Source organism: Ciconia boyciana, chromosome 2 (assembly GCF_034638445.1).
Source record: "Ciconia boyciana chromosome 2, ASM3463844v1, whole genome shotgun sequence".
Taxonomy (NCBI): Eukaryota; Metazoa; Chordata; class Aves; order Ciconiiformes; family Ciconiidae; genus Ciconia; species Ciconia boyciana.
Genome location: NC_132935.1, coordinates 79486346 through 79510880, shown reverse-complemented (window position 1 = coordinate 79510880; position 24535 = coordinate 79486346). Strand labels below are relative to the sequence as shown.

The following is a 24535-nucleotide window of genomic DNA, read 5'->3' as shown; positions in this document are numbered from 1 at the left end:
AAACCTTTCCTATTGCTATATGCAAAAAAAAATTGTGAAAGCAAGAAATTCTGTTGATATAATCTGCGTGAAGAAAAAAGTAAATCTCTTTAAACCGGTGTTTTCTTCAGAATAAAAATTTATTGTGGTATAAGCTTGTGTGCCTTTGTTATTACAGCTGGGTCAGTTTAAACTTGTTTCTGGCCTTGGGTTCCCTTCTTCCCTCTAACCTCAGAGCTCACTCAGCCCATGGGAAGTCTGGCACAGAGGAGGAGGACACTGGCAGTGTTTGGACATGTGTTCTGAGTATTTCTAGATGTCCCAGCTGTCCCCAGTTGTTCTTGATATACTTAGGAGGAGACAAGCTCCAGTACTTTTTGCTAAATGTTTTGCTTTTGGTTTTTTTTTTCTGTTTTACTTTTCAAGAGGAAGGAAGTTTTGTTTTGCTTCAAGTACCCTTCTGTTGGTCCTCCTTCATCTGGTGAAGTGCTGGACTATTGATGACTGCGACCAGTGCTAAGAGAAAGTTTTAAACTACTAAGCACTTGCTATTTCCAGTCATTTTGCTGGAGAGTTTAGCTTTTTCAAAGTCCAAATTGAAAAGCTTGTGTTCATGTTGGGAAACGAGCAGCTTCTAAATAATATGCTGAGAGCTGCAACTGATTTAAAATGAAAGTTCATAAAGTTCAACAAGGTTAATTGTAAATAGTGGCTGAGTGTACGCAATGCATTTCAGGCACATCAGAGGTGAAGAAACTGTCCCATCATTACATATCTAAGCAGCTGAGAGAGGTGCAACTAGTGCTTAGGCCTTCTGTAAAAGAGAGTACAAAAGAGTCATTGCTGGTATTTTTCCCTGTGCTCAGGAAGGCATTTTTGCGCTGCATTTACAGTCTGAGGACTACTAGCTGCGGAAATAATGGAGATCAAACAGAGTGCGCAGTGGTCCTTGTCATTAGGCCATTGGTTTTTCATGGTTTTGGTGGAACAGCTGCTTTTTGTGATCAGATCTCAGTAAATTGTAATTTGTGACTGGCACACTGAGAATGGATTAGTTCAAACATCTTGATGGTGATGTGGTTAATCCTATGAGCTGATTCCTAATACTTCATCATTCCTGCAGACTTAATTTTGGGTTTTTTTGAGGAGGATTTTTTTGTGCTTGGCACAGAGATTGTGGCCCTTTCTGTGCCTCTCTTTGCAATAGTTACTTCTTGCAGTTAACAGAAGGTGTTATCTGTTCTGGTTAACACCTTGAACACTGTCCCTTTTTTTGGTTATTGTTGTTTCTGTTCTCCCTCCATTCTTACCTTCAGTTTCCAGATTGTTCTGAGTCATGGCTGCTGCTTTCATGTTTTTCCACTTTTCTCTGAAGAAGTGCTGTTTATCAATGGCAGTGTTAATAGTAGGATCCATAGTGTTCAGTTCTGCACAAGGAAGGGACTTTGATTTGCCCAGTCCAGGAACAGAAGCTTTAGCGAAGGTAACTGTCCTGCGAGGTGACTTTGTGCCTTGACTTGAAATGCTTCTGAGATTCTGAACTTCAGTATCCCGATTGCATCCTAGGCCAGGATGAAACAGCGTCTCTGGAGGCACTTTCTATGGTAGAAGCCGAAATGACAATGCAGTGTGTGGGTGCCTGGATTTTAGAAAACTAAGCTTCTCTAAAATCATGCCTTGGGACTCTTACTGTTGTTTGTTATTTTAATGTATACTACAAGCTTTTATTCTTAAAAGAAACACATTTGTTGGTGTGAGTCCTGAACTAATTATATGTGATACTCATAACTAGGGATGAAAGAGTTACTGCAATTTTCTAGTGACTTATTGCAATTTTCCCACTGTTTTATGATAAAATATTTTAAGACTTTTATATAATGGTTTTGATGATTATGATAAGTGATTCTGTCATTGCTCTATGTTTTATATACATACATGTGTGTACATATGTATGTATGTTAGAATACTTGAATTTTAAGGGTGATGGGAGATGATGTTAGAAATAGTACCTGCATATTTCCTTCTCTGTTTCAGTGCAATTTACCTATCCAAGCACACATCATAAAATAAAATTAAATGGTCATCTCTTGTGTTTAGGATTCGTGGTGGTGGTTTTACTTCTGCTTTCTTTTGCTTACCTACTCCTTAGTATTAAAATTGATGTTGTAGAAAATGGGAAAACAGTGCAACAAAAAGGAATGCTGGCATCCATAGAAATAACTATAAATCTTTTCTCCTTTTGTAGCCCAAAGTGACCAAGTTTTCTTAGGACTTTAGTGAGAGTTTAGGAAAAATATACGCTGGCTGGGTTTAAGGGATGGTTTTCATTTAGTTGCAGCTTTCTTTTATATTTTAAACGTATTCCTCCTTTTGGTTCAGTTTAATAATCCATGACATAGAAGCGGTTCTTAGAGCTGTTTTGCAGGACTAAGTTACGGGTTTTTTTTAACGAAAAATCAGGAGGGAACTCAAAGCTTGCCATCTGCAGGATGAGGTACTAGCATTTTAAATTAGTTTTTGGTTTGAACATCTGTTGGAGAAATCTCTTTGCCTTCCAAAGTGTGGCAGATGATATATTTAAAAAGAATTTCAGAAGAGTTGCCATGATATTTTGAAGTTTAATTTGACCAACCTTGCTATTCAGAAAAATATTTGAGAACTCCAGGGGACAACTTACCTTTGTTTTTGTTGCTCTTTGAAATGAGAGCTTAAGGTGATGATCCAAGATAAGTAATGAAGAATTACCTTGTAAAATTAGTTCATTAAAAGAGTGCAATAAAACACTGAAAAAACCTTTTTAAGAGTGGGCCATGAATTGAGTTTTTACTAGAATAATTCTGTTTGGGAGGTGATTTATTGGGAGCAATGAAGTGTTAGACTTCAGAGATGCTGATTTGCTACTTTTTTTGAACTTCACACATATGATAAGTCCAATACCTACAATGCATTTCAAAAAAGAATCATTCGTGCAGTGTGTCTTTGAGCATAAGTATTAGGTCTTCTGTGAAGGGGAAGAACATCTAGTATTTCAATAAATATAAAGGATTTTGCACCTTGGATGGTTTTTTTGAGGATCAAGCATAATTATTGCCTTGTAAACAAGAGTTTACTCGCATCTTCATATAAATCTGCTTTGTCTAAGTCTGGAACCCCATTTTGATGAGTAGGGAAGGAACCGAAATGATATAACTTGTCTGAACAAAGCAAGTTGTCAAAATCCATCCAGAGCCGTTCTTACATGACAGATAGTTCTCCCCTGTTCATTGTCTCACGTCCCATTTGTTTCAAGGGCGTTATTGCATTTTGTAATATATAAATAGAGCCATTTTGTGAAACAGATGGTTTAAAAATAGGACTGTCTGAGAAGAAAGACAGAGCAGATGAACACTCTTCTGCTGTAGGATGAAATGATTGGAAATGTTGGATTCATTAAAAATCCACTTCCCTCACTACCTCTCCCGGTGTTGTAAGGGTAAGCTTCGTCTGCTGCACAGTACCAAGTGTCTTGCTTTCTGATTGTCTGTCAGTATTTCTTATGAGATGGAGAACTGGCTTCCTCATTAGTCCTTTGGGAGTAATTATAGGTATTGAAAGGCTGAAGCTGGAGTTGAACGAATTCCAGTTTTGTTTGTTTGGTGTTTTGTGGAGACCAGTGGGAATGCCTGTAGTGACCTGAATGGAATTTTTACCACGGTTGCTACTCTCCAACTCTCCTTGTTCCTTTGCCATCGAGGGGACAGCTCTAGCATCCTTAACCAGTTTTTTTTCTCTAAAGAGGTGGACCGCACATCAGAAGTAGTGTGTCTGTAAAAATAAATTGAAAGAAAACAAAAACGACTCCCCTTGGTTATGCTGGTGCAAATGAAGGTGATGTTCCTTCTGAGGCAATTTCTGTAGAATACGTTCTAAAAAAAGGGGCGGGAGACTTACGTTATTGTTCTGACTTTTTCCATCTTTTCCTTTATTTGAACCATTGACACACAGAGGCAAGTCAAAGAGCATTAATACAGCTCTGGCATAATCTGTTCGATGGAAAACAGGCTAATGCAGAATGGGAGAAGATGCCTGGAGAAATAGACTTTGTCCCTGTGCACTATATAACATACACAGTTAGCAGTACTTGGTGGGCAACTAACTGGGGTTTTTATACAAGTTTCCCCACAAGATTTCCACTACGCACTTTGGGGAGTCAAAAAAGAGGTGCTGTTGAGCAGCACTAATTGCTTTTGTTGGCTTTGCATCCTGTTGTACAGATGAGATGCCTGGAAAACGAGCTTGTTAATTTTGCCATACTGCTGTCAAAAGACTTTGACATTTCTAAAGGTGTCACTCAATAGGCTATAGAGAAAGTCTTGTGATGACTCTAACTTTCTTCTTTAGCTTTCACTTATTAACTTTAGCTTTTATTGAGAAAGCCGATTTTAATTTACAAACTGCAAGCAAAGCTCTGAACCAGAAAAAACAACAGATGTCTTAAATCCCAGTGCTATATCCTCTGTTAGAAATTGTAGTAAATTCTACCGTATTTTAAAAAAAAAGGGAAACCATAGTGCACATGGCCTACCCATCAAATTTTTAAGTAACCAGTTGTCTGTAATGACTCTACTGATTTACAGATGTTTCAAGAGATGCAGAAATGAGGCATGAATTGGGATGTTGTCAGGAAACAGCAAATAGCACTGTCTGTTGTTGCAGTTTTAAGCATGTAAGAATGGGTAAACAAGAACAAGATACTTGGTGCCGAGTTTATTAACCTCCCACTTGATGACTTGCCTTATCCTTTCCATTTCAATATTAGTCTTGATTTCCTGCAGTTATTGAATCAGGATTTTCTCCTCTTCTCTCCTCTGCCTTAATGCCTGCCTCTCAAATGGGATCTGCTTTTGCATTTATAGGCTATGCAGTACTTTCCCATTAATGTTATATATGAAAATGAGTTGTTTTCTTGACTACCCAATATAAAAGCAGATGATCCTTATACTCTGTAAAAAAGGCAGCCTGTATACCTAAAACCAGTGTACCAAGAAGTGTTTATCGCTGTCTTTTCATTGTTAGTATTTTTCTGAGCTGCCATTTAGTGGATAGGAGGATAAGGAATTACTGAGCCACAGGAGTATAGCTTCTGCTTTGTGTTTTCTGCCTATAAACTCCATTCTAACTGCTCTGAGGTACATCACCAGCCTGCCATAACAAGATGTGTATAATAAAGTAAAAATAGAGTGCTCATATTTATTTTCCCTGCTCTGTTTGGTCTCTGCCTCCAGAACTGCCCAACTCTGTGTCCCAAACCACACTGACTGCCTGATTGTCTCTTTGCTCTACCTACATTGAGACTTTAAGCACAAAGTACAAGGCCCATAGGTCTTCTGATGAACAGCGTGTTCCAACAAGGGAAGAGAAACCTTTCCTGTTTTTTTTCCCAGTAATTCCCAGTAGTAGTATACAAAACAGTGTGAAAGATCTCTTTCTGGAAGGTGGTAGAGAAGATTTTCTTCCAAATGTTGCTGAATCTGAACCATGTCCTTAAGAGGATTTTTCAGGGAATGAGGAGGGACAGTGACATAGGTTAAAGTTGTATAAAGAACATTTTTACATATCTGGAGCCTGATTTTGAGTAACTGGGGGGGTGTATTTGGTCTCTCAAAGACCAAGTTCTCCAGATGCAACACAGTTAAGACTGTGACTTGAATCTTGACTATCATATCACTAGAGGAACCACCTGAAGATAACTCTTTGCATAGAAATGCGTGGACACAAACAAAAGGAAAAGACATATTTTGATTTTTGTCATCTTTTAACTTTATTTTGACTGGTAATGGAGGCTAACAGTAGCAGATAAACTGGTTTTGGTTTCTTTTCCACCACTGAGAATGGAGTGGAGGGATAAGAAAATAAACAAAAATGAAAGAGGGGGGAAAAGAAAAGCCAACACAAATACTGCTTTTTGGTTTTGTTTGTTTTAAATAGATTGATTTTGGAGAAGAAAAGATTTTTCTATTAACAGCATAGTATAGTCCTGAGCCTAGTTCAAACAGTTGCATCATTTTAAGTTGATTAAGACAGAGCAGAGCAAAGAGGCTTCTACAGTGGCTGGTGAAAACATTGCTGAGCGTCCTGCTAGGACACTAAGGCTTCCAATAAGTCAAGATTGCCTATTTACGAGTAAATTTTCCCTTTCGGTTAAGTCCTTCTTCCTGTTGTTTAAAGGAAGGAGAAGTTTGAGTTAGAATTCTGTTTAATCAGAGTGTTCACCATTGCTCAGAAATTCCTGAGGGAGAAAACCAGGGGAACCTGCTGGATGTGCACTTCTGGACCAGCACTGACTGTATGGTGTCATGATGGCAGAACAAAGAACACAGCTCCTAACCCCAAGGAGGCAGAAGTGCCATGCACAAAAAGGGACAGAAATAGTCCTGTGTTGTGGCAAGAGGAATTAGACATTTCTGTTAATCTGTTAACAGGTAATTCAAAAGGGTCTTTGTAGCTAATCAGATTTCTGGCTGAGAGAATAAGAATGCTTCCTTAGGAGAAGGTTGTAAGGGAGCTATGAAATGTATTCCTGCAGCTTGTGGTCTAAATTATAAAAAATCCCAACCTTCATATACCTGGCAAACCCCCCAAAAGTAAATTGTGTGTAATATATTCCTCATCTTTGTGAAAGCAGTGGCTTCATCATGAAATCATTTTATTGAGAGAATCAAAGTAAGAAAAACAATGAAAGAAATAAAAGAAACCTGAAATGTTCTTAAAAGGCAGCTGCATCTGATCTGGAGCTACAAGCAATATTTATGTGCACATTTAGTGCGCAGCATAAGTAAAGCAGAAATTTCAAGTGGTCTGGGAGTTTCAATGTGCTTTCACATTTCCTGATGTTTTCACATTTTTGTTCAGTTTCATCTCATCTGTGATAATGATTGTAAAATACTACAATTATTTTCAAAATTGTATGTATTTTTTATGCTATTACTTTAATGTTATTCTGTTTAAATCCCATTTTAACATTGTTTTTATCTGGGATAATTTAGTATAACCTTCTGTGTGGTCTAATTTTCATTTACAATCTCTATGTATCAATACTGCCTCCAGCACAATGTAATGTGAGAGCCAGATTAATTTGTTTTGAAAAACTTCAGACCTTGGGGTAGAAGGTTAGAGAATAAGTTAAGATGTGGGATGGGTAAAAGCACTAGCAAATGCAGCATGGGCACCAAGTGTATATATTCAGTCAGTGGTAGAGTTTGAACCTTCTCTTAGACAAAGCGTGATTATCTCTCAGATTTATCTGCGGTGCACTTTTCTCTTTGCTTTGTTGCATTGTTTCAAGTTCTTACCTTTGAAGGAGGATGAGAACTTCGGAACATGGCAACTTTTCCAGCAGTCGTCTTTGTATTTCTGAAGGGAATACCAGTCCTAACATCAGGATTTCCATATCAAGTCTGGGTGTGTCTTAGTTCTTTCTTCTCCTTATTTGTGCTATTTATTTCCTGCACTTGTTCGAGGAAAATTTTAGGGGCTTGCTCTGGTGCAGATGTTCTAAATCAAACGCCTTTTTCTTCTTATATAATTACAAGCGATCAGAAACAGCGGAATCGTACAAGTGCTTGCAGACAGGACATGCATCCTCCCATCCTGTCCTAGCAAGCAAAATCTTCTGTGTCACAATTCAAGTTGTTGAATATTCCTAAAGGCATTTCTAATAGGAATTTCCTGTTTATTGGGCAGTTTGCTGCAGTTAGTTCTGTATGTATTACTGATTCATAATATTAATTTGTGAATTAGCATCTAAATTGTAAGTGTTGCTTGGTGAATTGTCAAAGATAATGAGAACCAATACCAGATACTGAAGTTAACATTGCATTTTAATAAATGCCCCTCAGGATAATGTGCTTATGTTTCTGCATACTTTTCTGCATAAGTTCTCCCAACTGCTTGAGTGCGAAAACTCCAGATCATCCCCAGCACCAGCTACCAAAACCTCTTGCTCTCTTTATGTTATGTTTTTACATTAAATGGGTATCTCAAGCAGACTTGAAATACAGGAGCAAAATCAGATCCAGGTATTCTTTTCCTGCTGCCTGAGGTGAACATGTAGGACATCAGTGTGGCGAATGCAGAATCATGTACTTTATGCTCTACTTAGTGGTTTAACCTTCAAGAAAAAAAAAGTGAATGTAATATTCCATTTGCAAGTAAGTGTAGATTTTGCAAAGATTGGAGATACTGACAGAGGGCAAGGAGGGCTGTGAAAGGAATTTAGCTGTGGGCACAGTGCAGAGCAATTCTGGGATCTGATGCCTGCTTTGTCATTTAAGCCTAGTGTACAGCAGGGCATAGTAGACGTTTGCTTTTAATAACAGCTTATGATGAACTAGATGTTGTAATGAAATTTTTGACAGGGATCCTACTTGTACATTAAACTCTTCTCCTTCCTTAATTTTGTTAGTACTGAACACAAGAAAAAATGAATCTGTTGAAGAGGAGTTTAGAAATTATTATGTGTGTCCTCCATGGTATGATGCCCAGGACTAAAGTGTTTACCTCTGTATGTTTGCTTTGCCTGAGGCATTTGTGATTGCTTCAGCACTGAGAGCAGCCAGGGAGATGGGAGTGTGCGTGCATGTTGGGTGGCAAAGGGAGGGATAGGCTGCTAGAAGAATGCCAAAGCATTGAGTGCTTTCACTGCTGATGGGGAAAACATTTGGCCCTGGGTAAGAATATTTCAGACAAGTCTTGGAATGTGTCCAGATCACAACCACCATATTCTTGCTATCTCTACAGCCACCTAGAAAAAAAACCCCACAGCATTCGACTTCATGCTGAATTGAGAGTAGAAGAGCTAAGAAGCAAGCTTGCTGGAGAAGGGGGGAGCATCTATCAGTTTGCAATTTATGGTACCAGATGGACTGTGCTGTGTGTTCTGGCTCTGGTGATGGATATGTTAAGTTTTGTCTTTCTCTCATGCATGCTGAGATGGAAGAAGGGAAAGCATCCATCATTGATGGAGAACAATCTAAGCCAAAAAAAATTGAGGCAGAATATGAAAGCACTGTTGATTAAGAAACTCTTGTTAATTCTCTCTCTGATTCTTATATCAGAAATGATTCCAATACATTTGGGCTGGGAACCTAAATTGTCTGAAGCTTGTTGATGTGTTGCACCAACATCCCCCCCTCCCCCCCCCATCCAGTATTGTTTAAGAACTCTCCCCCCATTTGGAAAAGCAGACTACGGATCCTTTTTTTCCCTGATAAATCACAATTAAAATTAATAGACTTACCTAGGATTTAATATGGTCTCCTGTCTTTAAAATGTAGTGGATGTGATTTCTTTGAATCATTTTGGAGCATTTAGACTAACAAAGTGGATAAGCCAGCTTGTGGAATAAACCGACACGCGTGAAAACTGGCACAGTTGTTAAACACTGCACATTGTAATGGCATTTTGTTGGGGTATTATTAGTTCAGCTGCACAATTATGGGAGCCTGCTGCCATTAGCAGACGCTTTCCTCATAACCTCAAGCTATATGCACTGAGTTATTTTCCTCTTCAGACTATCATCTTGGATTCTCCTAGACTACATATCATTTCTTATTTTTCTCTGTAGCAGTGCATGCTGTAGGCAATAGTGAGTGTAATACTTTCTGCATTGTTAGGCAATGAGCATTATCAGCAGCTGCAATATTCAGGATTAGTCTTTTCGTTATTATTTGGCATCTGCAGTACCTACATGAATCTGTTCAGTCCTGTTTTTCCAGAAGGCAGCTGGGCTCTGACTGAGGGAACGTGACCATAAAGCTTTCCTGAAATTGTCACTATACTCAGGAGTTCACTCCTAATTGGAAGTGCAGTTCTCACAATGCAGTTCACTGAGATATAGAAAAACTTGCATTTTATTTAAAGAAACTGGGATACGTTAAAAGACATCTTCATATTTTATAATGGTGAAATGGGGACAGAGCAAAGTTCTCAAGGCTGCACCACAAATCAGTTGCTGAGCCAGAAATATAATCCAGGTCTCATAACCCCAAGCTTCATCCTTGGTCTGCTAGCAAGCAGATGTCTCTGAATTAAGTATGCTACAGAAAATATACCAGCTGCTATCCTGCACTACAGAAAATGTCTTTCAGAGTAGTAAATAAAACCCAGGGTTTTCCTGAGGGTTGTGGACTTTTTTTCTCTAAAAGGTGTCTGTCATCTAAGCTTCACCTGAATTTTTTAAAACTAGATTGAAAAGGTTCACTGGCTTTTACAAAATGTCAGATAAAACGTAATATTTTATGGTTACATATCTAAAGATGCTTTTGCTCAGGATTTGTCTTCTATAATACCCATACTTTTGGTTTTACCTTTCTTAGCTTACTTGCCTTCTTTGAAAAATAAAGTAGCCATATACTGGTTAATGAAAGAAAGGGAGTAACTGTTTGGTTTCATGCAGACTAAATGCATAGATTACAAGGAATTCTGTTTTGCTTGGTTTTGGTAAACTGGGATAGATATTAAAGCACTTACATGATGATCAATGACATTTAAGATTTACACGCCAACATCAGTTTTGAGTGTGCAACTTATATTTGAGAATCAATTAGATGGGACGTGAAATTACTTGGCAGAATTCCAGAAGAGGAATGACATTTTATTCCATGGACCAGTTGCTCTTGTCAGGGTGGGTGGAGTGATGTTGAGACTATTTTTCTTACAGGTGAAAATTGTAGAAGAGGTACCGTGTTGCATTTGGGGAAAGAAAGGAGATTTCTCAAGAAGATTGTTGCATGGTATCCTTCTTACAATATTCCCGCCCCCCCCCCAAAAAAAAAAAAAGAAAACCCAACACCACACATGTATTGAGTTTCATCTTAAGGACACACAAAAATGCTAGAAACATTGATTTTTATCTAAATCTTGTAGACATGCACACGTACACAATCTTGTGTACATTATGTTACAGTGTTTAATACTTCTCTTCATTGACTTTCATTATGAAGTTGATTTCTCTGGTCATGAAACTCTCAGCCTCTTGTGTTGTCAGTACTAACACAACTTGGCTGAAAGGTGTTATTCTTGTCAGTATCATAGAACTAGAAAAGACTGTTTGGATTATCAATCCAATGAGCTTCAGGTTTAGGAAACCAGGTAAGAGTTTGGAGATACGTAGACAGCAAATACCAGTGGCAACAGGGCACTTGAAATGTCCTATAGACTTCAGTCAAAGACCAGAAAAGCACAAGCATAAATGGTGTCATGCTCAAGAATAACTATTGTCAGAAGAAGTTTCACTGTCAAACTCAAGGAGATCAGAGTTGTATCACAACTGATTTATTTTAAATAAAAATACTCAGTTGTGTAATTTGCAGAAAGTTGGATAAAGGCCATGTTTTCTCCACTCTGAAGTCTTCATGAAAAACATGACTTCAGTGGGAGCAAGACCACAATAATTTCTCCTTTATTACTGTTTTTCTCCATCTCTACCATTTCAAACTGGGCAATACTGTTCATTCTGTCAGCAGTCTTAATAATGTATTATACTTTAAAAATTACTATTTTGGGAATCATGGTGGTTTTTGGCAAGACCTAAGTGCTGCTCTTGGACTATAAATCTGTGGTGGTTAGTTAAAAGGTTAAATTTACACTAACATGTCTTGTCACTTTGACCTAGATGGAGTTAAAGCAAGCAAGTAGGGCAAGTTCAGTGGCTTTTAATGAACTATTATTAGTCAAATCCCTGCAAAACCAAATAAATGTTATGTCATTCTGTTCTATAATTTTCAACCGGAGAACTCTGGCTGACTGGTGACTTCACATATTCTGATCTATGCTTTCCTGTCAGCAATACATTTCCCATCCTGGCACTCCAGTCTCTACATTTATTCTTATTTTGGCCTAGTGAAGAATAAAGTGATACTGTAAATAGAGTTAAAGCTGTGGGTAATTCATTAATCTGATTTTCTTTGTCAAGACCTTCCCTTTCAGAAAAACTGGAAAAAAGGTACCATGGCCAGTAGTATAGCTATCAATATGCAGACTATGACCAGAGCTCGTGTTCCTGAGCATTGGCATGTGTTACAGCAAACACTATGAGTCTGCTTTATGGGACTCTTCTTTTTCTTTTTTTCTCTGAAGATGATCTTCATATGGGCCGTGAGTGTCTTGTGTTCTGATTATGTTGGATTTACCATACTTATGAAGTAAGCCTGACAAACTCTGGATGAGTCAGTTCTATTGCTTATGTGATTTGCGTGTGGGAGCATGTGTAGCTTAAGGCAGTCCTTGTACTGCCCCTGTTTTGTCGGGATGTGATTTCTGAGTTGAACCAGAAGACATATCTGTGAACATCTGGACATTTCCCAGCCCTGTGTGTGAAGAAGTACGGGAGCAGGTGTAGCACTCCATACATTGACCTTCTGTTCTGCAGCGTGTGCCTGCCTGTTTGGGATACGTTTGTGTGGGCTGGTTCTGTGGTCTCAAACAGTGGTGGCTGGGACATGCTCAAGGACATTGTTGATATTTCTTTTGTTCTATTTTTTTCCCTAAGAATTCCTACATTTATTTTGTTTTGGTTTTACTTTACTCAATATTGTGATTTGAAAGGCATGTAAACAAAATGCAGCTTTATTAGAAGGGTATTCCTCTTTCTTTCATGTTCCTTATGCCTAGATTTAGCTTCATAATTGCCATCTTTCCACATTCATTTTTTAGTCCAGCAAATAAGCTGGATTTAATGAGATCTCTTTCCTTATGTGGGGACCTCTTCAGCATGAAAAGAGAGAGATAAGTAGTAGTATTAGCTAGCATACATTATAAGGAGAAATGTTAGTTTTTGTAGAAGGAGCACAAGGTTGTATATAGCAGCTGTTGTAACCATTCATCCTTGATTCATCCCTGAAAGTGGGATATATTTGCATAATGCAGGCATTTTTTGGAGGAAGGGAAGAGGAGGGAGGATATTTGTATCTTTTTTTTTTTTTTTCCCCCTCCATCCTTCTCAATTTTGGTACACTTTCAAGTTTGACATGATTTTCTCTCCTGCTGCCAGATAGCAACAAAAGCAAATAATTTTTTCAATAGTATTTTAAGCAGTACATAAAATTTACTTATATGTGCTCAGTTCTCCTGTGTGTAGACGGTGAGAGCACTGAAGTGGGGAAAAACCCTATCTCCCTGGTGCTCCTGACGCTTCTACTTCAGCCCCACCAATGTCAGCAGAAGTCACTTGGAGCAGCTTGCCTAACTCAGGCTGTGATCTCTGTGGAGCAAAAGCCAAGGCTGGCTGGTGGAGTGGTGTGGAGCAGGTGTGTTCTTATCCCTCTCAGTGTCCTTTTTTGCCTTGTGAGGTGAGCAATGGTTGCCATTAGGTATCGTATGAAAATCCTGGGTGCACGGGCAAGCTCCCAGCTGACTGGGTGAGGCGAGGTTGCTGCTGTGGCATGCTGCCTGAGCAGTGCCGTGCAGCTACAACAGAAGTGGGAAGTCTCAGCCTGCAGACAAGGCATGGTGTCTAGACATGCTATGATTATTTCTTTGCTCAATTCGGTGTGTAGCCAAATATCTTTCCAAATATACTAGACAGATGTGAGAGTGGTGCCTGTATCTATATGACAGTGAAGGCTGTGGGCTGCATGGGCACTCTGTTCCACACCCCCACCAAATTTAATCATACCACTTGGTCGTACCAATACTTCAGTACCACGTTCTAGCAGCAGTGGGAAACAGCACTCCTATGTGTCTATCATTAAATCTAGTGAAGATTTCTGGAAAACTTCCACTAGTATACACCTATGTATATTTTTATCCATTTGCAGAAGGTTTTTTCACCCTGTTCTTTTAAATTAATGTGCTTCTGGGCAAATAAAATGTACCATGGCTGAATTCCCCTCTTGTGTGCCTGTGTTTGTCACTGAGAGTAGGGAAAAACAGTGATTTGGAGAGTGAGTTTGTCTCTTGTTTTGCCTGCCCATTTTCATGAAAGTTTTTGTGTGAGATTGAAACTGGTCATCACTTTCAGAAGTCATTTTGAAAGGAAGGGGTAGGAGACAGAGGCAGGGAGCACAGCCACTGTAGCCTTTTTGCTTTAGCAAATGATGCTAAACCAAAGCAAAAATAAACTAAGACATGGTTATATACCCCCAAATAAAAAAAATCAGTGTGTTTTTTCCAGTCTTCTGATTTTGGTGGCTTAATTTACAATTTCTAGAAGATTGGTTTGGTGTGGGCTGTGTAGGCTGAGTTAGCCTAACTTTAGCTTAACTAAATGAATACCCAGGCTAATTTCTGGTGTTATCCTACCCACAGCATATACTGTATTATGCCCGATGAGAGTGATGCCACAGTCATAGGAACAGCAGGGTTGCCATATTAAGAGGGATAAGGGAAGTAAGACATGAATCTACAGAAATCCAAGCTTTACAAGCTTGTTTCTGTGTGTGTGTGTGTTTTCCCTAAATCAGTAAGGTGGATTCAGACTCTGCTTTCCAGTTTTGTCTAGGTAATTCTTAAGATTAGAACAAAAATAAATTTGCTAAAGCTTTTATTTTGCTAAAATAAAATCTGAGCTGTTTATGTAGAAATATGAATCATGAAATGAGTGGTGAGGGGACAGTGGGCGGGTTGAAGTGCATATAGAAAGCACTAGTACTGTCAGGTTTGTTTAGAAAAATTGAGGTATACAGCCTTCTTTGTAATGTTTCAAAGCATAATAATTCAGCTGTTCATTCTGGTGTAGTGAGTGCATACATAAATCACTAGCATACTGCATCTTAGAGATGGGTTGCTTGTAGTTGTCTGTAGAACTTAGTGCATGGTAACAGTTATAATTAATGACTTGACAGACTGAATGTCTCAGAGTACTTTGTCATCAATGTGCACGGGTGGCAGGTAGTTGTGCTGAGGTGTTCAAGATTCTCTGGTACATAGTAATATAAAAAGCAGAACTTGGTCCTCTTCCAAGATTTAAATTTGTCCTTGCCTTTCTGAAAAGTGGGAGGCAAAGAAAAGGTGATGCAATGTCTTCTCAACAATATAAGCTTCACCTGCTACCTTGAACTATGAAATTCAAAATGACCTTCCATCCTTTGGCTTCAGTTGATCCCTATGCCATGGAGAACACTATCTAAATCTGCTCTTGGCAGCTCCTACAGCAGAGTTTGACATCGCAGAATTTCGCAGAGGGGTGTGTATTATGTGCGCATATGATATAAATTCTTAATTTAGAAGAAAATATGTAAATGATAAAAATCTGAAGTACTTGGTGATAGGGAGCAGGGGGTTCGTGAGCAATTTTGACATGGTGAACATAAATCTGGATCTTCATTGTCTAACCTGGAGAGTTCTTCCTGCTCATGTGATGTTTCCTTGTTATAAAACATTTTTATGCAGTACTGCTTATGCATTTGGCAGATTTCCTGAGACTTTCATAGATCAGAAAAGCACTGGAAAAAAATCCTAAGCAATTCCAGTTATCTAGTACAGTCACTTTACCGAAGTGAGTAAACAGGGTGGAACAATGACTCCTTTTTGCCTTGTGCCTCTGATTAGGCTCAAGGGTGAACTGTTGATTGCTAGGGTATTTGTTCTGTACCATAGACATTCTCAATCAAAGAAATGAATGCTTAAACTGGATGGACTGTAGTTTGTTACTTGTGAAGTGAAGTACCTTTTTGTTGAGGTGTTGAGAGCAGGAAACTGCTATGTGATTCCTGTCTCTTGCTGTTTCAAGTAAAGATAGCACTTGATTGATTAGCAGTACCTTCTTTGTTTCAATAAAGAAAAAAGCAAGATAATTTTTTGAATGTTTATATTGTCTTTGTCGTTCCTACAAAATGGGTTAACGTCTTGAAGTGTTCTTAATGATGCATCTCTTTTGCTTGAAAATGTATTCTGTATTGTTTTGAGACATTAGACAGTAACAGTTTTTCTCTTGAACTTCCTGTTTTGTGGAAGGATGAAAGAACACTAAAGTTTTGCCCATCTGAATTTTGTCATGGATTTCACCTGGGGCCAGATTTCAGCCCATGTCTTAGGCACGTTTAATTTCAGTGGTGGTTAGAGCACCAAGGGAGATTTTTACCGTGAGGATTTTTCTCAAATTCATATGTCCCATGGATTTTCTTAATTCTGTGGCAAGTACTTTCTTTTCTGATTCTCATCCCCAGCTGCCAGTTATTTTAAAGAATGATTTTTTTTCTGCCTCTTTCTGTTTGGTTCTTGTTCACACTGTGTAGTTCAGTGCCTTACATTTCTAATTTATTGTCTTGAAAGACAGATGTTTTATGGCTGCTATAAATGTCTGAGAATTGCTGATGAGCTGTCTCTTCAATACCTATTATTTCTCTTTTATGTTTCCTTATCTCCTAGGAGCCTACAAGGTAGACCCAGGACCCCACTGTGTGAGGCTCTGCACAAACGCTGAACAGAGGCAGTAGATGATTACAGAGGGATGGTGACTACAAGGTGGGTAAGACTGTACAAGACTACAAGACTGTATTTTGTTCTGTGGGTAGACGGTGATGTCATGGAGAGATTGTAAGATGCTGTCTGGAAAAAGACTTGTGAGATGGCTTTGTAGACCTTTACAAGTATTTTGCCTTTCTCTCCTCCCTAAGCTAAGGAAATGCAAGAAATGGAAATGGCAGGAATGCAAGAAAAACAACCTGCAATTCTCCTTTCTTCTCCCCTCTCTTAAATTATGCTCAACTTCATAAAGGGAAACAATGTAAAAATGGGGATGTTTGTTTAAAGAAAAACTGAAAGGGCAACTGTAAGAGTAACATGTTTGTAGGTGGCAGAGACACTATTTCAGGATGCTGTTTTGGAGGCTCCACATAAATGCTTACCATCAGTCTAAAAAGATTTAGGAAAAGGAAGCCTGTATAGCTAAATGACAAGGTAGAGGAGACTATTAAAAGCAAGGGGACATCTTAAAAAAAGCTGTGGCTGCATTTGAAGAAGGAAAATAGGACCAAAAAAATCCTCCTATCAGGCTAAACATAAAATTAATAAATGCTTTTTTCAACTACACCAGTAGCAGGAAGCTAGTTGAAGAGTCTGTGGGGCCTGCGTATAATGACATTATGAAATGAGCAATCTGAGATAAAGCCATGGCAGAAAATGAAATAATTCTTGTGTGTATGTGCTCACCACTGAAAAGCGTGGGGTGGTTCCTGTTTTGCAACCCTTCTTATGGGAGGCTTATGAGATTGCCTTTCTCAGCTGGAAGGATTTGTAGGAGAGATTGTGGAACAAATTGCACGTTCCCAATTTAACAGGTCCAGATGTAGCTTACCCAAATTTTTAAGGAATGGAAGAGTGAAATAGACCAGCTACAGACTGTGGCTTTGAAGTGTCTCAGCAGTTGAGAACTTGAAGATGCCTAATTTGATGGCATTTTTTAGAAAGCATTCATGTGGAATCAGGGAGCCTAGAAACCAATAGGCCTCTTGTTTAACTTGAGTGGATTAATTAAAAAATTGGATTAGCAGCTGTTTTAGAAAGGACATTGGATAAATATGATGGAGATACTGTTTTTCAAAAGGAACCTACATTGCTTCAAAGCAGCAATAGCAATTTCAGAGTGGAATGGAGGAGTTTCCTTCTCTTTCAGAAACGCTGTGCCTGGTATGTAACGTAGCTGCGGACCACTGAGCTGCAAACAGCTCTGTACTGAAGTGATGAATTGTGCTGTACATGACTCTGCATATGAGGTGAAGGAGGATCAGAAAGGGATGGATGAGGTCATTGTGTCTAATGGAAAGACCCTTTGTTTCTTGCTACAGAGAATGAGCATCTTCCCATTAGAGCCTGTTGTTAAATCTCTGAGATTAATGGCATCTAGGAGCAGGGTTTTAACACCTGGTGTGAAATTAAATGGTCCTTGATTTATAATTTTAATATTTTTTTTTTCCTGTTTCTTTTTTAAAAATCTAGTTAGGAATAAGATTCAACTTCCCCCCCACCGGCACAACTGCCCTCCCTCAGGTCACACTTCTTGCAGTAGAGATGCTGCTTTTAAGTATTCCAGATATCTCTCAATTGCCTGAAGTCTAATGGGTTGCTTTCTCTTGTCTTGATCATTGAAAACATCAAAAGAATTTGCAGGAAAGGGCACTGTTTTGAGACCCTTTGAGCTGTCTCTGTTGATCGAGGTTTGGTGTATTTATATTTTTTTTTTACACGTGATACAGATTTTTGTACTTGCAGCGTGTGCATTAATGTGGTATGTATAATTTGTTTGCTCTGGAAGCCCTTTCTGTAACACCACTGCAAGCAGTTCAAATTATTTTTCACTCAGCTTCAGGTTGCATCTTTATAAAATATGGTGGAATCCAGTGCTGGAAAACATGCAAAGATTGTCAGCCCTGGAAATTGAAATTCCTGTTTATCCATGGACTAGATAGCACAGCCTAGCTGGAGCAAACTCTGTATCTTGGCAGTACGACTCATGCCTAACCTGCTGAGATGACCTCTGCTTCAGTTATTCTTTACAGAGTACTGAAGGTTTGCAAAGACTTTGCACAGTGTGAGCGTCATGTTTCAATTTGTGTTTTCAATATCTTTCTATATGATGTGTTTATTACAGTGTAAATACAGGTTTGTGTCTTTAAAAAGCAAAGAACTAGGAACTCTGCACTGGATTTCCCATGTAAAAGAGATGTGTTTGTCTATAGTTATATTATTAGTTGTAGAAATTGATAAGGCTATAGTGATTGAACTAATACATGATAAAATGTGATCTTTTATATTCAAAAAGTTAACAGTCTAAAAATCAGAATGCATCATGGTGTCATTAGCAATACAGAATTTCTGCTAGATCACTCTGTGACTGTGCCATCAACATCATGGTGAAGTGGTATGTAACAGAGGAGAGAGTTGGCCAGGTATGAAAGGATGGAGGGAACCTGTTGCTGTATCCAAACTATGCTTTTGGAACTCTTAGTAGCATGCAAGTCCCATCCTCTCTCTGGGTGAAGCATGCTGAGGTAGAGCATAGCAAGCACACCATGCTAGGAAGTTTGCTATTACTCTTTGATAAGTGGAGTATCATTCACATTTTAAATCTATCTCCTTGAGTCATGCATTTCCTAAAGCTGACATAAATTGCCAATTTTTTACCTGGCCAGGTGCATACAATATCATCAAGTTTCTTGGTTTGTTTGGTGTTTTTTTGTGTCCAGTCTCTCCCTTTTTGCCCCTTTCTAGGTCAAATTCTGCATTTCATTATTACACAAGGGTCCCAGTGGAAACGCCTTGCATCCTCAGCATTTTCGTTCTGGGCTCTTTATTTTGAATACCAACAATTCAATTCTACGGACCCTTCTCATACCTGTGATGCTTGTATCTTGTTGCACCACTGCTACGTAAACTGACACTTTTCTGCTCTGACTTAATCATTTTTCAACACCACACCTGCAGCCAAAGGGCAGGTTTTAGTTGGACTTTTATTTGTAAGACATTTTATTGTACTTGTGTTTTTCCTTGTGTCATTGACAGAGGCCATTTACAAGAGTTTAGTGGTTTTCTTTTTTTTTTACGATAGAACTTCTAGAGCTTTATGCTTGGAGTGTTGTTCTGGAAGTAGATTTAGCAACATGTATTTTTTGTAGCAATATGCAAATGACATCAAAGCAGAGAGTTGGTAAATATAGGAGAAGGAATTTAACTGCAAGGGGGTTACAGAAGAGCAGAAAAGGGGGAGATTGTAGGAAATGAGAGCATACTTAGTACCACTGACAGGCTGCCAAAAGAAAAACAAATACAGGAAAGAAAAGGTAGTGTTTTAGCATTTTCTATGTCTTTAAATGAATACTCTCTCCTGCTGATCAGAGAGGGTTTTGGTTGCCTCAGAAAAGAGTCACTGAGGTCTACAGTGACTGGAAAGCTGAGGGCAGATGTGTCAGTACGCCTTAATTTGTAGGGGAGCTAATGTATTCTCTTACTCTGAGCTCCACCCTTCCTTAGGGCATAGTGGAAGGTGGTGTTCACACAGTGGAATAGCTGGTCACCTGTCTTGAGAGACATCAAGAAGGAATGGGCTATTCCTCAACCACACACAGCATCTTGGATACGACTTTCCTAGCTTTCTTATTTACTTACATGTGGTACATACCATGACTGTGCCACATAACCTATGTCATGGGCACTGAATGGTCCTGTCATTATTTGCCAAGGCTCTGTGATGAAAAGGAGATGAGAAACCTGTCCAAGTCTCAGTGCAAGGCTCAGTTGCCAGTGTCAAGATGCTTTTAAAATCCTGTGAAAGAGCACTTCAGGATCTGTTGTCTTAAAATTGAACTGTCCTCTTTGCTTCTTTTAGAAATGTCACTGGAGTGGTGGGAAGGGCAGGGCTACTCAGAGTCATGCAGAGACCTTTCTTCCTTGTCTTCTAACCCACCCTTCTCCTCAGACATCAGTGCATCCAGTGCAGTATGCCAAATTTTTGTATCCCTAAGCAAATGGGCAAAGGGGTTGGTCTGGCTTGTGATGCGTGCATTGATTGGCAGGTCTGCAGCTCAGGGTGAACTAAGGGAGTGGACTCATAAATGTGCCATCCTCCTTGCTGCTGAGGAGTGAGTGGAATCTTGGGATACCTTACACCAAATTATGTTTCTGGTGCATGTTCATAGCCTGGGTTAGCCAGCACCCACCTCAGGTCTGGGACGGCTCTCTATAGCTCAGCAGAAGCGGGCTGTTGTGTTGCCTCTCTGCAGGGTATTGAGGGAAGGGGAGAAGGAAGCTGGGCTCCAGTGGAAGGAGAGCGGAAAGGGCAAGATCTGTGTATGGCAAGAGATCCAGTGTGATCTTCTCTCAGGGTTTACCGTTCCTATGTACAGCAGCTATGGCGGTCTTAAAAATGCAGCTGGTGGCCCGTTTCCTTTTGGGACAGGGGATGGCTTGAGGGAGAAAGTGGTGCCAATCATGAGTGAGCGCATGGATCTGGGTTGAGGCATGCTGTCATTAGCTGACACTAGACTAAGCTTTGATACAACTGACTGCTAGGAAGATCTAGATTGCTTGGGAGCTAGGGTCTTGCTCAGGGTGTGGTGTTGGAACAGGGACATAGACTTGGTATGGGAGAAAATGAAGGGGCAGGCCAGCAAAGGGAAGTGGAGGCTATACTGGTCTGCCTGGGGGAATGCCTTTGCTTATTGCTATGGGCTGTTGTCTAAGTGGGCATGTGGTCCTCCCAGCAAAGTGTATGACATTCAACTGTGGCATGTCAGCGTGTTGGTGTTGTGGTTATTTGTTCATCCCAGGAAAAGGATCCCTGCCTGTGCCATGTGTGCATTTGTTTTTTTGAGGAACACAATATGTGAGGGTATGAAGATGCTCAGAAAGTAGTACAAAAAGGGGTGCAGGCCGTACTATATGGCTTTTGGGTGTAGATTTTGGTGGTCTCAGGCAATGCTAGCTAAGGATGTTCTGACTGCAGGTCATCCAGCCTTGCCTGATGGTGTGCCAGAGAGCTGGCACAGTGGGGAGGGAGGTTTTCTATAGGCTATTGCTGTGGCACCCGTGAGTGTACTGTGTGGCACAAAATGTAGGGATGGTCAGGAAGTTTCCCTTTAAGCACCTGTAGGGGTACTAGAAAAATTCGGATGCAAGCAAAACAGCCTAAGAAAGCTGAAACAGTGCCTTTACTTGTAGAAAAAAGGGAAGACGTAATCATCCTGCATGTTTCTATTTATGAACTCAAAAGTGACTTTGACACATTTGCTCTCTGAATCTTAGATTCCTTGAAAGGAGGAGTCTAAGATATGTTTCAATGTATGCAATCTGTGCATACATACTGTATGCTTATAAGATTGCAAAGTGATAAATGAAAAATGATGGCTACAAAGCTACAGAAGTGTAAAGTGGTTTTGGATATGATGGAGACATCAGTGACACTTCATGTAGTCTTTGACTGATGGAAACTGTCAGCCACTGAGAAGCCATTGGGAAAGATGTCACCAAACAAATTGGATTTTCACAACATTGTTAGTTTCTGAAATAACCTTACGGAATAGATTTTTTTTCCTGAAAGCTCTTAAATGGAAATCATTAAAAAGAGCATCATCATTAACAATTAGATAAAACATGGAAATGTAAGTAAGTTAAAACAACTTTTTAAGAGGGTATTTCAGACTTGGAAAAAACAGACTATATATTTTTTTTGAGACACAAATACACAGAGCAGCACAATGTATGCTCTGAAGGAAACCCACAAGAGGCTTCTCTATATTGAAACAAATATGTCAAGAGCCATTCCTCATTTAACCTTAGGTTATTTGACATCTCCTTATTCGTTGTTTGACAGCTTCATTGGGTGCATTCCACCAGACAGTATATGACTTCTGTTGTGTCAAGTTTTACTACTTTTAAACAGACTTAAAAATAGTACTTAAATTTTTAACAACGATGTTGGAGGAGAAAAATACAACTATGATTTATTCTCTTTAGAAGGATTTTTTTTTCCTTTTTTTTTTTTTTTTTCCTGTCATGCCATATCTTAGGATCTAGCAAAAAATAAGCAAGTTTGTATTGACAGGAAGTTCAGGCATGTGCAGGGATGTTCCTCATGTGTGAAACCTTTGTATGTGAATACATGGGGTTTTAAGTGTAAAGATTGTATTCATTTGAACTTTGCCTTTTGTTTTTGAAGTCTGATAGATTGGATTTTTTAGCTATAGAATGGTCTTTGAAAATCTTTGCACCTTCCGTTATTTTTAATTTTACCTGGTTTATTTTAGGACAGGATTTATGAACTTGATCTTTCAGAGAAGGTGTAAAATATCTGTATCTGGATTCAGGATTTAGTGCAAAACTAACAAAAGGTAAATGAACTTTCAGAAAGATCTAACAGAAGCCATGATTTTCCCTTCAGCCTTCTTATTGCAGGATTTTGATAGCTTTGTCAGGGTTTCTTATGTTTCTGATGGACGTCTTCAGAAGACTGCATGGTTAGCCACACAGTTAATGTTCCTAATTAAGAAAAGGCATGTTTGTATGATGTCTCTGAATTACCTGGATATTAATGCAACTGAATGTGGCACAGAGGGGAGTTGTATGATTTTCCTGTTGTAGTTCTCAATTGAATCAAAGATCTAAATGCAGAATCTAGTATGGAAGAGTGTCATGTGGATCGGTGGGTCCCCTTTGAGGGCTATTGCTTATAATCATGGGGGGTTAATCGTGGGTTTGGAACATTGAACAGTGCTTTCATTTGTGTGTTAAATGTTTGTAAGTGTGTGGGAAAACTTTTGCTGGTGCATGAAAAAATCTAAATCGTCGTCTTAGCAGTGGTAATGTTAAAGAGCAAGGAAAGTGATGTAGTAGCCTACTTACCCTAGGCATTTTGTATAATCAGTGCAGAGACATTGGATGGTTCAGTCCACCTAAGCGCTCTCTGTAGGATACTCTCTCTGTTGCTTATCCAAGACCTGAAGGAGGAATCCAGAAACTTGGTGAGATGAGTGGATGTTTTGAGTGCTTACCTTGATATAAAAGCCACATATAAATAAATAGGTGGGGAGCAGAAGTGTTCCATAGTGGTGATGTGGCATGGGAGCTCTGAGCTGCCTCACCTCTCCCTTTCCTTCATATCAGTGAGCTAAACCTTGCTGTCACTTAAGCTGTTTCTGTAAAGACAGACTATGCTGGTTATTGATGGGAGGAAGTAAATCAAAAGCTGGTAATCGGCTAGGAGTTGAGAGGAGGTGGGAGTCTGAAATGCATTTGCAAATGGGGGCGCAGGGGTGAGTGGATTGGACATACAACAGTGTATTCTCCTCCACTGTATGTTGGTTGTCAAAGCTGTGACCACCATGCATTTGCTGAAATGTATTTAATAACCACTGCCCTTTAAAACTGTACCAAAGAACTTCAGGACTGAACCCACCATGAGAAGGATAAATTTGCCTGTATTATTTAACTGAAGCAGGCTGTCACAGTAGTCATTTCATGATATTTTGGAGCTCATCCAGCAGTTCTTTTAAGTAGGAACTACTTAAATATAATCTTTATTTTGGAAGTTTGCCTAGTATTAATGTGCAGAATATCCACTAGTAGTTTTGTTTTAGCAGTACAGTTTTGTCCTTTAGATTGGCGATTCACATTTAAAAACGTATTATATTAAGTCCTTATGAAAGCTAAATCCCAAGTACTATCAAGCACTTTTGTACAGTGACATACAAAATGGTAGAAAACTATTTTCAGTTGAAAATAAATTTTTTTTTAAAACCCAGCTGTTTGAAGTTGCTGTATTACTGTCTTCCTTCTGGTTTCTCTTACATCCATGTACAAATTTTGGCATGTTTTCCCGTACAATTTACAAATACAAAAAAGTATGTCCAGATGGCTACAGTGATAATCTGTGATGTGATGATCTTCTGTCTTAATTATTCAACATGTATAACTCTAATCTCTATGTTCCCTCTTCCCAATTTATGCAGAATGCAACAGCTAAACTTGCATTATCTCATGACCTCTTTTTTACCTGCTTCCATTAACCTTGCCTTCAGTCAAAACTACCTTTTATACATCTTCGAGATTTTACACAAATTTTTCATCCAACTTTAACCTTCATCTT

The 24535-nt window shown here is 39.1% G+C and overlaps 1 protein-coding gene across 2 annotated transcripts in view; it reads left to right on the top strand.

Moving 5' to 3' along the window:
- SEMA5A (semaphorin 5A) overlaps window positions 1-24535 on the top strand; it is a 354266-nt gene that overhangs the window by 70038 nt on the left and 259693 nt on the right. For both annotated transcript variants that reach the window (XM_072853077.1, XM_072853078.1), the window contains exon 2: window positions 16327-16422. The gene's annotated coding sequence lies outside the window, so the exon portion shown is untranslated. The remainder of the gene's footprint in view (window positions 1-16326; window positions 16423-24535) is intronic.